This window comes from Mus caroli, chromosome 4 (assembly GCF_900094665.2).
Source record: "Mus caroli chromosome 4, CAROLI_EIJ_v1.1, whole genome shotgun sequence".
NCBI lineage: Eukaryota > Metazoa > Chordata > Mammalia > Rodentia > Muridae > Mus > Mus caroli.
In genome coordinates this window covers 133084912-133096192 of record NC_034573.1, presented here as the reverse complement: position 1 = coordinate 133096192, position 11281 = coordinate 133084912, and the positions used below count along the sequence as shown (strand labels likewise).

General features: G+C 44.3%; 1 protein-coding gene across 4 annotated transcripts in view; it reads right to left on the bottom strand.

Moving 5' to 3' along the window:
* The window catches only part of LOC110292888 (PRAME family member 8-like), an 8664-nt gene extending 6982 nt beyond the window's left edge, over nt 1–1682 (bottom strand). For all 4 annotated transcript variants that reach the window (XM_021160541.2, XM_021160540.2, XM_029476670.1 and 1 more), the window contains exon 1: nt 1503–1682. The gene's annotated coding sequence lies outside the window, so the exon portion shown is untranslated. The remainder of the gene's footprint in view (nt 1–1502) is intronic.
* Nucleotides 1683–11281: the final 9599 nt, after the last annotated feature.

Sequence of the window (11281 nt, the reverse complement as noted above, 5' to 3'; positions counted from 1 at the left end):
GGTGCATACACATATACAGGCAAAACACCCATACAAAAAAAAAAAAAAAAAAAAAAAAAAAAAAAAAAACAGATTCAAAATAATTTTGAGGTGAGGTTGTTTGGGTTTGATCTCAGGGTCTGGCCCAAACTAGACAAGCACTCTGCCAGTAGGCTGCATTCCTAACTCATTTGTTTCATTTTATGTAAACAAGATCACTTTATATACCCCAGTCTAGCCCTGAACTGGAGATCATTGTGTTTCTAGGGCTGGAAAGCCAGAAGTGTGCAAGCAGCCCACCTGGATTCTTTTTATTTTAATTTGGATCAAGGTCATGTCAAATTATCCAGACTAAACAAACTACATTCCTACAGCTTCAGTCTTCAGACGAGATGGGACTTGTAGTCCTGTGTCATAAAACCTCTTCAATCCCAATGCCAAGGAAGCAGCAGAGGCAGGCAGGTCTCTGTGAGTTTGAGGCCAGCCTGGTCTTCAAAGCTAGTTCCAGGACAGCAGGGGGTACAAAAAAGAAACCCTGTCTCTGAAAAATTAAAAAAAAAAAAGTGAAAGAAAGAAAGAAAACAAATCTCAATTTAGATCTCAAATTTCAAAACATTAACTTATGATGTAAAATTTAAGGAATTTCAAGCTAATCAATCAAATGTAGAGTTAGAAGGTCAGGGGTTCAACTGAGACCAGCCCAAGCTAAATGAGACTCTGTGTTTAAGAAATTTTAAAGTCAGTGGGCAACACTAGCTAGACATGGTAGTGCATGCCTCAAAACCAAATACTCAAGAAGCAGAGGCAAATGGATCTCTGTGCATTCCAGGACACCCAGAGCTACAGAGAAACTCTGCCTTAAAAAAACAAAGTAAGAATGTAAATAAATAAAATCCAAACGCTGAGAAGATGGAATTAAAAGGATCAGATAAGACTATGATTTCAAAATAAAATGAAATGAAAATTTTAAAATGTGAAGTCAGATATGATGAGACAACATGTGAATTCTACCATGTTCTGCATGTGACCCTGTCTCTAAAAAGAAAAATTAAAATAAGCCTTAAATATTGAATCAGCTTTTTAATTCTAACATTCAGAGGGGTGAGGCAGTCTGAAGCCAATCTGAGCTAGACTAAGGCCTCATCAAAAAAAAAAAAAAAAAAAAAAAAAAAAAAAAATTTAACTTGACACAAACCAAGGTATAATTCTAGATATTCCATTAACTTTCAGCTTGTAGTTCCAGCTTGGGGAGACTGACGCACAATTGCCAGGTAATTTAAAAGCACTCTTGGCTGATCTGCATTCTAGGTGGGCCTGGGCAGCAAAGTAAGGCCGTGCCTCAAATAAAATAAAATAATAAATGAAACCAGCAAATTAAGGTCGAAGATGATGGCAAGCGTCACTATTAGTAAACTCAATGCCTGCGATCTGTTCCTGGGAAGAGAAGAAATCAGAGTTCCTTTGGCATCTTGGGTCAAGTGGCCTCAATCAAAACTGTGCCCTTCTGGAGGTGACTGACTTACCAGAAACAAGAACTGATGGCAGAACTCAGAATCCCAGCAGGCCCAGGCAGTCAGTCCAAGCTCGGACTCCAAGTGCTGGTGAGTGTCTTCCCGAGCTTCTCTAAAGCTTTTATAGCCATCTTCACTTCAAACTTCCGGCCTGAAGCGTTTTCATCCGTCTCGCACTTCCGGCCTGCAGCGTTTTCATCCGTATCTGTCTCGCACTTCCGGCCTGAAGCGTTTCATCCGTATCCGGTCCCACACTTCCGCGTTCCGTTTTTATACTTCCGGCCTGAAGCGGTTTATATTTTTTTGTTTTTCGGCGTTTTTTGGTATTTTGGTTTTTTGGTTTTGTTTTTGTTTTGTTGTCGCCCCCGCCCGGTCCGCGTATTCTGTCTCACATTTCCGGTTTGTAGTCCCGCCTGTCAACCACAAGCCGTCCACTGATTGGATGACTGAGTTTCCGCCACGTCTGGGCGTTTTCTGTCTCTGTATTGATTGACAACATAGTCTCCGTGGAAAAGAAAAAAAAAAAAAAAAAAAAAAAAAAAAAAAAAAAAAGAAAGAAAAAAACAGCCTAGAAAACCGCGCACATCCGCGGAGAGGCAGATGCAGGCGGATCTCTGGGGAGGTAAAGCCAAGTTCACAGAGACGAGGAAAAAAAAAATCCTGAAAGCCGCGAAAGTGGTTCACGCCCTTAATCCCAGAACTCCTGTGATCGATTCAGGCGGATCCCTGTGACGTCCGGAGCAGCCTGCTCTACGTAGAGCTCCAATACAGCCAGAACTACATAGTGAAACTCTGACTCAAAAAATGATAATTAAAAAAAAAACACTGAGATTCCGTGAAAGTCAAAAGCTGATGCGTTAATTCACTCCATTCAGTTTGTTTTCTGTATTTGTTGTACTTATTTATTTTCTTGTTAATTCACTTTGTTCTGCATTTCTTTCATGAATGAAAAAAAATAAAATAAGGACATGACTGCTTCTAAGTATGGTGGAGGAGAAGGTTTATTGTAGGGGAAAAGGGAAGCATAGGCAGACAGCTGGGGGAGTTCAGAGTGGACATAACCCCTGAGCCATTGAAAGCCGAGGGGAGTGGAGAAGACCAGCAAGGAGACCCGGGTGCTGCGACCAAAAGGTCAAAAGGTAAAAAGGGAGCAGGTAACAAAAATGGCTGGGTTATATAGAGAAGGGCAACCCAAGCTGGAGAATTTGGGGTAGAAGGTGGAGTGTGCCAGCCATACCCTGTAACAAGGGGTACTGGGAGAACATGGCAGCCCGGTCCACATTGATATGTTAAATAGGCACCTCAGCCATTTATTTGAGACTTAGAGTTTCAGAGATGGAATCTTGCTCTGTACCTAAGGTTGATTTGGAACTCCAACTCGTAGCCAGTCTCCAGTCTCCACCTTCCTCTTGGGTTGACTACAGTTGTGAGCCAACATACCTGGCGGAATTGTATTCATTTGTGACCCACTTAGTTCTAAGTATGAGTCACTAGGGATAGGAGTTTTAATCTGTGCCTGACGAATAGACATTTTTTAAAGCTGATATTATTATTGGCAAAGTTACGAATATGTTCTGGATCAGGGGCTGAGCTGGATGCTCTCTACCAGTCATCTGCTGTGGCATCTTCTCAGAAGGCAGGAAGATGTTCCCATTAATACTGCAGCAAGTAGCCTGGGAAGAAAGCTCAGTTTATAGAGCAGTTGCTGCCCAGTATTCTCAAAGGTGCACTGTCCAGCAAGCACTGCATGCACCAGACAGACACTGTGGGGCATACTTGTAATCTCAGAACTAAAAAGTTAAGAGTTAGGAGGATCAGTTCAAAGTCATTTTTTCCCTACATAGCAAGCTTCATTGCCAGTCCAGGCTATATAGACCCTTGCTCTAAAACAATGAAGAAACTTGCCTTTGAGAACAAAGGTTTTCCAGAAGGTAGAGGATGCTTCAGAAAGTGTCAGCCAGCACACTGGCTAGAGAACATGCAATAGAGAGTGGGGGCTGTGGGGTGGGTGAAATGGCTCATAGATAAGGAGACCTGCCACAGCACTAGGCTATTGGGTTCAGTCACACACTCGAGTGCTGGAAGAAGAAAACTGACTCTTGGGGTTTGCCCTTTGACCTCCACATACACCCACAGACATACAGAAAATACACATACCTTTTTTTTTAATGAAAAAGAAGGTAAAGCCAGAGTGATAGCTCAAGCTTATATCTCAGCACTCAGGAGACTGAAGAAAGCTTACTACAAGTTTTGGGTCTAGCCTGGACAACATACTAAAACTCAGTTTCTAGTAAACAGCTAACACTGGAAGCAGGACCTCAGTGCCACAGGGTATCTTGCCATCAGACCTGAGGACTTAGGTGATAATGACCTAGAAGCTCTGGTGTTAGGAGCTGTGGCAGTCTGGGGTATCAGAGAGCAAGCACACAGTAGAGAAAGGCAGTATCTCTCTGGCAGTATGGTTGGTAGCACCTGAAAGTTTTGGTTTTGTTTGTTTGTTTGTTTGTTTGTTTGTTTGTTTTGCTTTGCTTTATTTTAATATAGAGTCTCTTTACATAATCCTGGCTGTTCTGGAGCTCACTGTGTACTGACTTTGAAAACTCAGAGGGGATGGAGAGATGGCTCATTGGTTAAGAGCACTGACTGCTCTTCCGGAGGTCCTGAGTTCAAATTCCAGCGATCACATGGAGGCTCACACCATCTGTAATGGGATTCGATGCCCTCTTCTGGTGTGTCTGAAGATAGCTACAGTGTACTTACATATAATAAATAAATCTTGAAGAAAAAAAAAAAGAATACTCACAGAGATCTGCCTGCCTGCCTCTCCCCACTAGGTGCTGGAACATATGTCATGTACCACCACACCCAAATTTCTTTTTAAATGAGACACAGGTCACACCCTGTAACCTTCATGGACCTAGAATTTTCTATATAGACCAGGCCTTTCTCATACTCAAACTGCTTGTCTTGCTTCTGTTGTCCTTGCCGTTTAAGAGTTGAGGCAGGGGGCTGGAGAGATGGCTCAGTGGTTAAGAGCAATGACTGCTCTTCTGAAGGTCCCAAGTTCAAATTCCAGCAACCGCATGGTGGCTCACAACCTTCTGTAATGGGATCCAATGCCCTCTTCTGGTGTGTCTGAAGACAGCTACAGTGTACTTACATATAATAAAAATAAATCTTTGGGCTGGAGCAAGCAGGAGTTGAGGCAGGAACATTGCAAATTGAGGCAAAGACCAAGTCCACAGCAGCCTAGGCAACTGAGAAAAATCTTCTTGTAACACCAAAAAGGTACAAAAGGGCTGGGGACAGAGCTGCTGCCAAGGGGCTAGTATAAGTATAGTACACACTTAGCTTTAATTCAGTCCATAGGACAGGAGAAAAAAAAATCATTATCAAGTGCATGAGACAACAGTCCAAAGGGGCTACGGCCATTATTATTCCAAACTGTAAATGACACTCGGAACCTCTAGATGTCCTCTCAGGCTGTGGACGAAGCCCAGGGCCCCACACACAGACAGCAAGCACTCTAGTGCTGACCTAGCTCCCACCCTCTGCTCCATTTCACGCTCTTAAGGTTTCTTAGTTGGCCTGGAACTTAATATCCTACTATCTAGGTTGGAGAGATGGCTCAGCAGCCATCTGAGCTGGATCCCTAGAATATAGACAGGTAAAGGTGGAAGGGAGGAAAGAATCAACCAACCACACACACACTATTGTCCTCAGAAGACACAGGTCTTCTGACCTCTACCTGTGTGTCACAGTTTGTAAGCACCCCCACCACACATAATACGTATATAACACTAGTACCACCACCAATAATAATAATGATGATAAAAATAATCTAAGACACAACCTAGCCAGGCACAGTGGCTCAGTTCTTTAAACTCTGCACTCAGAAGATAGAGGCAGGATGATCTCTGTGAATTCAAGGACATAAACAAAAATCCAGGACAGCCAGAACAACATTGAAAGATAATGATAAAATACATATATACATATACACATACATATATATATATATATATATATATATATATATATATATATACATACACACATACATACATACATACTCGAGTAAAACTAGCTTTTAAAAATCCATTAAGCAGGTCATGCTATACACCTTTAGTCCCAGTACTCCAAAGGCAGGAGCAGGCCAATTAGTATGCATCTGAGACCAGCCTACAGTTTCAGGCTAAACAGAGTCACATGTTGAGACCCTCTCTCAAAACGGGGAAAAAGCTCCCTAAATAAACTGGGCTTTGAGGCTCACTCTTGTTGTCCCAGCATTTTGGGAGCCTGAAGCATAAGAATTGCCATAAATTCATGGGCTAGCTTGGGCTACATAATGAATTTCAAACCAACCTAGGCTACATACAGCAAGGCCCCGACTCAAAACAGAAGTTGTTCTCTGACATCTACAAGTATGCTATGGCACAGGTGTGCCCACATACATACACACACTAACACACATGAAATAAATGTAAGAGAGAGAGTTCGGATGGGAAGTAAATCTCTGAATTTGTGGAATAATCCCAAAAATGGTCCACTGCCCTTCATCGTAGTCTCAGTCCAATATCTTTCCTTCATTAAAAGCTGGTCAGTTTGACACACCCAAACTTCCAAAAATTATTATTGTCTGGCTTCTCAAGAAAGCCTGACTCCCTACCCGCCCAGCCTCTTGACCAACATTCCAGCCTTCCTGGACCCTGACAACTGCACCCCAGTTCAGCAGGAAGTAGTTACAGAAGAGACTATCCACCCCTACCCCATTATCATCAACAAGTATCTGGGTGGAAACTCAAACATTCAATCTGATGACAGCTTGTGTTTAGAAGCTGAGGCAGCTAAGGGGTGGATAGCATTGAAGAGACTTGGAAGTCTGGGAGCCTATTCCTGCCTGATTGGGAACCAGTCTTTATTGTCCAGATCTGGACCTCCATTGGGACACCCCATCTCACCTGGGCTAGACCATAGCCACTGGGGACATAGGTCCAAGATGGCAAAGAAAACTGGCTCCTGGTTCTTTTCATACACAGGTTGGTTTTGGCTCCCAACAAACCTTTGATTCGTCACAATGTTTTCTGTTTGTTAATTTGTAGGTTTAATTTATTATGTAGAATTCACTGTGTAGGCCAGGCTGGTCTCTCCAGTCTTGGAGATGTGCCTGATGGGATTTGAACAGTTTTTGTTTTGTTGAGACAAGGGTTTTGTTTTGTTTTGTTTTGTTTAATCTTGCCTAAACTGGCCTGGCACTGATCATGTAGTTCATGTTGGCTAGAATTTGCAATCTTCTTGGCCCTGACTCCTGAGTGCTGGAAGTCAGCATGTGTCTGTCACCACCCCTACCCTGTCACCTCCCTTACCCTGTCACCACCCTTACCCAGCCTCCCAGTAACTGGACTTATAGACCAAGTTGCTCAATCATCCTGAATTATGCTTGGGTTCAGTTTGTTTTAGTACCCTGGATTGTGTGTGTGTGTGTGTGTGTGTGTGTGTGTGTGTGTGTGTGTGTACATGCACACTTGCACATGAGCAAGTTTGATTTTGACATTTAGAAAAAAGGTCTCCTGGCTCAGGATAACTTCTAACATCATACGTAGCTAAGATGACCTTGAACTCATGTTCCTCTGGCCTCCACCACCTGAACACTGGGCCAGAAGACTTGAGCCACAGTCTTAATTTGTATTGTTTACATGGATATGTGTGTGAGTGTATGCTATGTGTATATATATGTCTACAGAGGTTAGAAGTCAGAGCCCCCGGGGCTGGAGAGATGGCTCAGCAGTTAAGAGCACTGACTGCTCTTCTGAAGGTCCCTGAGTTCAAATCCCAGCAACCACATGGTGGCTCACAACCATCTGTAATGGAATCTGATGCCCTCTTCTGGAGTGTCTGAAGACAGCTACAGTGTGCTCACGTACTCACATATAATAAATAAATAAATCTTAGAAAAAAAATTTAAAAAAAAAGTCAGAGCCCCTGTAACTGGAGTTACAAGCAGCTGTAAGCTGCCTGATACGGGTCTGGCAAACATTCTTTTTTTTTTTAAAGATTTATTTATTTATTATATGTAAGTACACTGTAGCTGTCTTCAGACACTCCAGAAGAGGGCATCAGATTTCGTTATGAATGGTTGTGAGCCACCATGTGGTTGCTGGGATTTGAACTCCAGACCTTCGGAAGAGCAGTTGGGTGCTCTTACCCACTGAGCTATCTCACCAGCCCCATGGCAAACATTCTTAACTGCTGAGACCTCTCTCCACCCCAGCCCTACCCTACCCCAGAATTTCTTTGACAGGGAGGTTATATTTGTTGTTGTCAAGTGAGAAAGGCGATTAGATTGGGATTTATCTTGGGAGGGGGTGACTTTTTGCCAGGGGTGGGACTGCAACCATACATACTGTGCAGGGGGTGGGACTGCATCCATACATACTGTACTGAGGATCAGAGGCCTAAGCTACCACGTCTGAAGGGATTTGTTTTCTTAAAATACATAGTTAAGTATGCCTTGTGACTTTGGAGGTCAGAAAAAAAAGGCATCATGGAGTTACATGTGATTATAAGCTGCCATGTGGGTACTGGGAATGGAACTTGGGTCCTCTTGCAAGAGCAGCAAGTGTTTTTAGACACTGAATCATCTCTATAGCCCTGTATACAGGTGTTTTTAAAATACAGCCCTCTAGTTAAATGTGGGAGTTCCAAATGCAATCCCAGTACTACAGATGGGGAAGTGAGAAGGTTTTGAGAAGCCAGGAAAGGTGGCTAAAGGTACCTAAATGGACCGCCTTGTCTGGCCTCAGGGGGACAGGATGTGCCCAGTCCTGCATCGACTTGATGGGGTGGGGGGTAGTGTAAGAGGTGACACCCAGAGAGAGCTTCCTATTCTTAAAAGAGAAGGGGAAGGTGGAATAGAGGATTTGTGTGAGAAGGTACTGGGAGGCAAAAAAGGGTTGTTATTGGGTGGTAAAGTGAATATATATATATATATATATATATATATATATATATATATGGTAGTGTTTCCCTCTAACCCTTGTGAGTTACCCTCTGTCCCCCACATGCATGATGTGGCATGAAAATGCCAGCACACATATACTGCTTTGCCTCTGAGCAACATTAAAAGACTTAAGTACACACACACACACACACACACACACACGAAGTGAATAAATGTAAAAACACTAAAATGCCATTCAGCTGAAGTTATACTCCTGTGCTTGGATTAGATAGTGCCTTGCTGTGTCCTCAGACTGGCATCAAATTAACAATCCTCCTGCCTCAGATTCTTAAATGCTAGAATACAGCTAAGCACAAGCATGGCAGGTTCTACAACTTTTGAAAGTAAAAGTAACTGGGCACCAGGAGCCGGCGGGACAACTTAGCAATGAACAGCCCGTTTGTGCTTCTCTTTCAGGTGATCTGAATTTGGTTCCCAGCACTCACACTGGGCAGCTCACAGCTGCACATGTAACTCCAGCATCAGGGGATTCAACTGTGTCTTCTAGCCTCTGTGGGCACCTGTACTCATGGGTATAATTTTATTAATAAGTTCACCCATGTCACAGATTCTGCTCAGCTGTTCTAAGCCAGTCCCATTAGTTGACTAGCGAGTGCAAGCAGGCTGAATGTATGACCTTCCTTTGAGGGGGTGAGAGATGATCAGAGATGGTTCACCTTAAAGAATGGGGCTCAGCATTGTCTCCTGTATCCCACCTGTAGAACAGGGTTTAGAGGAGCAGAGATTGAGATTGGGTGGAATAATGGTGATGTAAAGCTCACATTGTAAGGCCCCTGATGCTGGGCCTCCGCTCAAGTCCCGGGATGAGCTGGCCAGCACCCCAGTGTCCCGAGAGAAAACCACACCTGATGCAAACTGCAAGAGGTTTTATTATCAGCTAGCTTGAGGACAGAAGTCCCTCCACTGTGCAGGGCAGGGGAGTTCGACCCCGAGTGGTGACAGTAGGGGTTTTTTAACAGCTAGCTGAGGAATTGGGAGGAGTTGAGAGGAGCTGGGAGGAGCTGGGAGGAGAGTTGGGAGGAGTTGGGAGGAGAGTTGGCTACAGCTCCTTTCTGGTGAGGGGGGGAGTGAGCTGCAGCCTCCTCTCCAGCGTCTATCTCCATGTCCTTGGCACAGGAAGGCAGGCATCTCCGGTTGTACAGTATAGAAACAAAAAGATCTTTTGCTGGCTATAGAGAACAAAGAGCTTCTTTCTAGCTGTATTTTTAAAGATCAGGGAAAACAAGCTTGGGGATCAGGGGCTTTACCTTCCAGGGAGAAACGCTCTAAGTCGGGGTCTCACAACATGAGAGACTTTGGGTTCACCATGCTGCCAAGCAAGACCCCACAGCTTTGACGTCATTAAAGACTGACTGTAATGGGATCTTCTGAGGTCTCCTCCGATGTCACAAAAGGGACTCTGGCCCTGATGTTATCCTGTGATGAGAGAGAAGGGCTCCTAAATCTTAGCCTGAACGGGTTGTCATTTCGAAAGCCTCTCCAGAATCCTTCTGCATGAAGAAGCATCAGGATGAACTTCCTGGCCCCACCCACACTCCTGCAGCTGGCAGTGAAAAGCCTGCTGGAGAACCAGACCTTGGCCATTTCCATTCTGCAGGACCTGCTAAATGAGCTCTTTCCACCACTGTTCAAGGAGACCTTCTCTGGCAGTTAAATTAACACACTACAGACGATGATGGGAGCCTGGCTCTCCCCTCCCCCCCCCCACTTCCCTTCCTGTTGGAGCCGTGCTGACTACCCCCATAGGAAGTAGTACCCTTACCAGCTCTACCTTACCAGGCGAAGGGCATGTGCTGATTGCACAGAAGATTCTAACTGAGTATAACCAAGTACTATGGAAGGGAGGTCCCTATTATGAGGGAAAGACACCTCTGGGTCAGGAAAAATCCAAGATCAGAGGCTTCTAATGGCACTAGCTTAGAGGACTTCAGAGGCCATCGACATTATTGAGTCATCCAAAAAGGGACAACTGGGTATGGAGAAAAGCTTAGAGTAGATACAGCCTACATGCATTGAGTCTATGCCTGTGTCTTCCCTCATGCACTAGAAACAGGATCAGGATGGACTCCATGGGAAAGGAATGGAGGTAAGACTGAGGGCTACAGATCAGGCTCGGGCAAAGAGCCCATCCTAATGTACATGAAACAAGCAGTCTATACATTAGTCTTGTCCTGTTGTGTGATATCTCTATTTTATCTGAAGCAGATGGAAACTATGAGGTTTTGGAACACTTGCCGTGAGTTCTGAAATATATGGACTGCAACAATGGATGGGTTTGCTCTTCACTGGACTCAAGGAAGACTGAACTAGCCAGGGTCCATGCCATGTCTTGGGTGAACCAGACTAAGAAGGTGATAGGCAACCTTCGAGTACTTCCTGGATCCAGACCAAGGTTGAAAGAAGGAGTGGGTCCAGAAGACAAAACCCTTGCTCCAACAACACTGTAAGAAGCTGAAGATTTGAAAAAATGCCTGTCCACTGTGTGGTGATTTGAACGAGAACAGCCCCCATAGGCTCGTGTGTTTGAATGCTTGGTGCACAGTTGGTAGAACTATTTGGGAATCCGAGTACTCAGGGGGCAGAGGCAGACAGATCTCTGAGTTTGAGGCCAGCAAGTTCCAGGATGGCCAGGATTACATAACAGAGAAACCCTGTCTTAAAACAAAACAAAACAAAACAAAACAAAACCAAAGGAAGAGAAGGAGGAAGAGAGGGAGAAGGGAGGGAGAAGGGAGGGAGGGAGGGAGGGAGGGAGGAAGGAAGGAAGGAA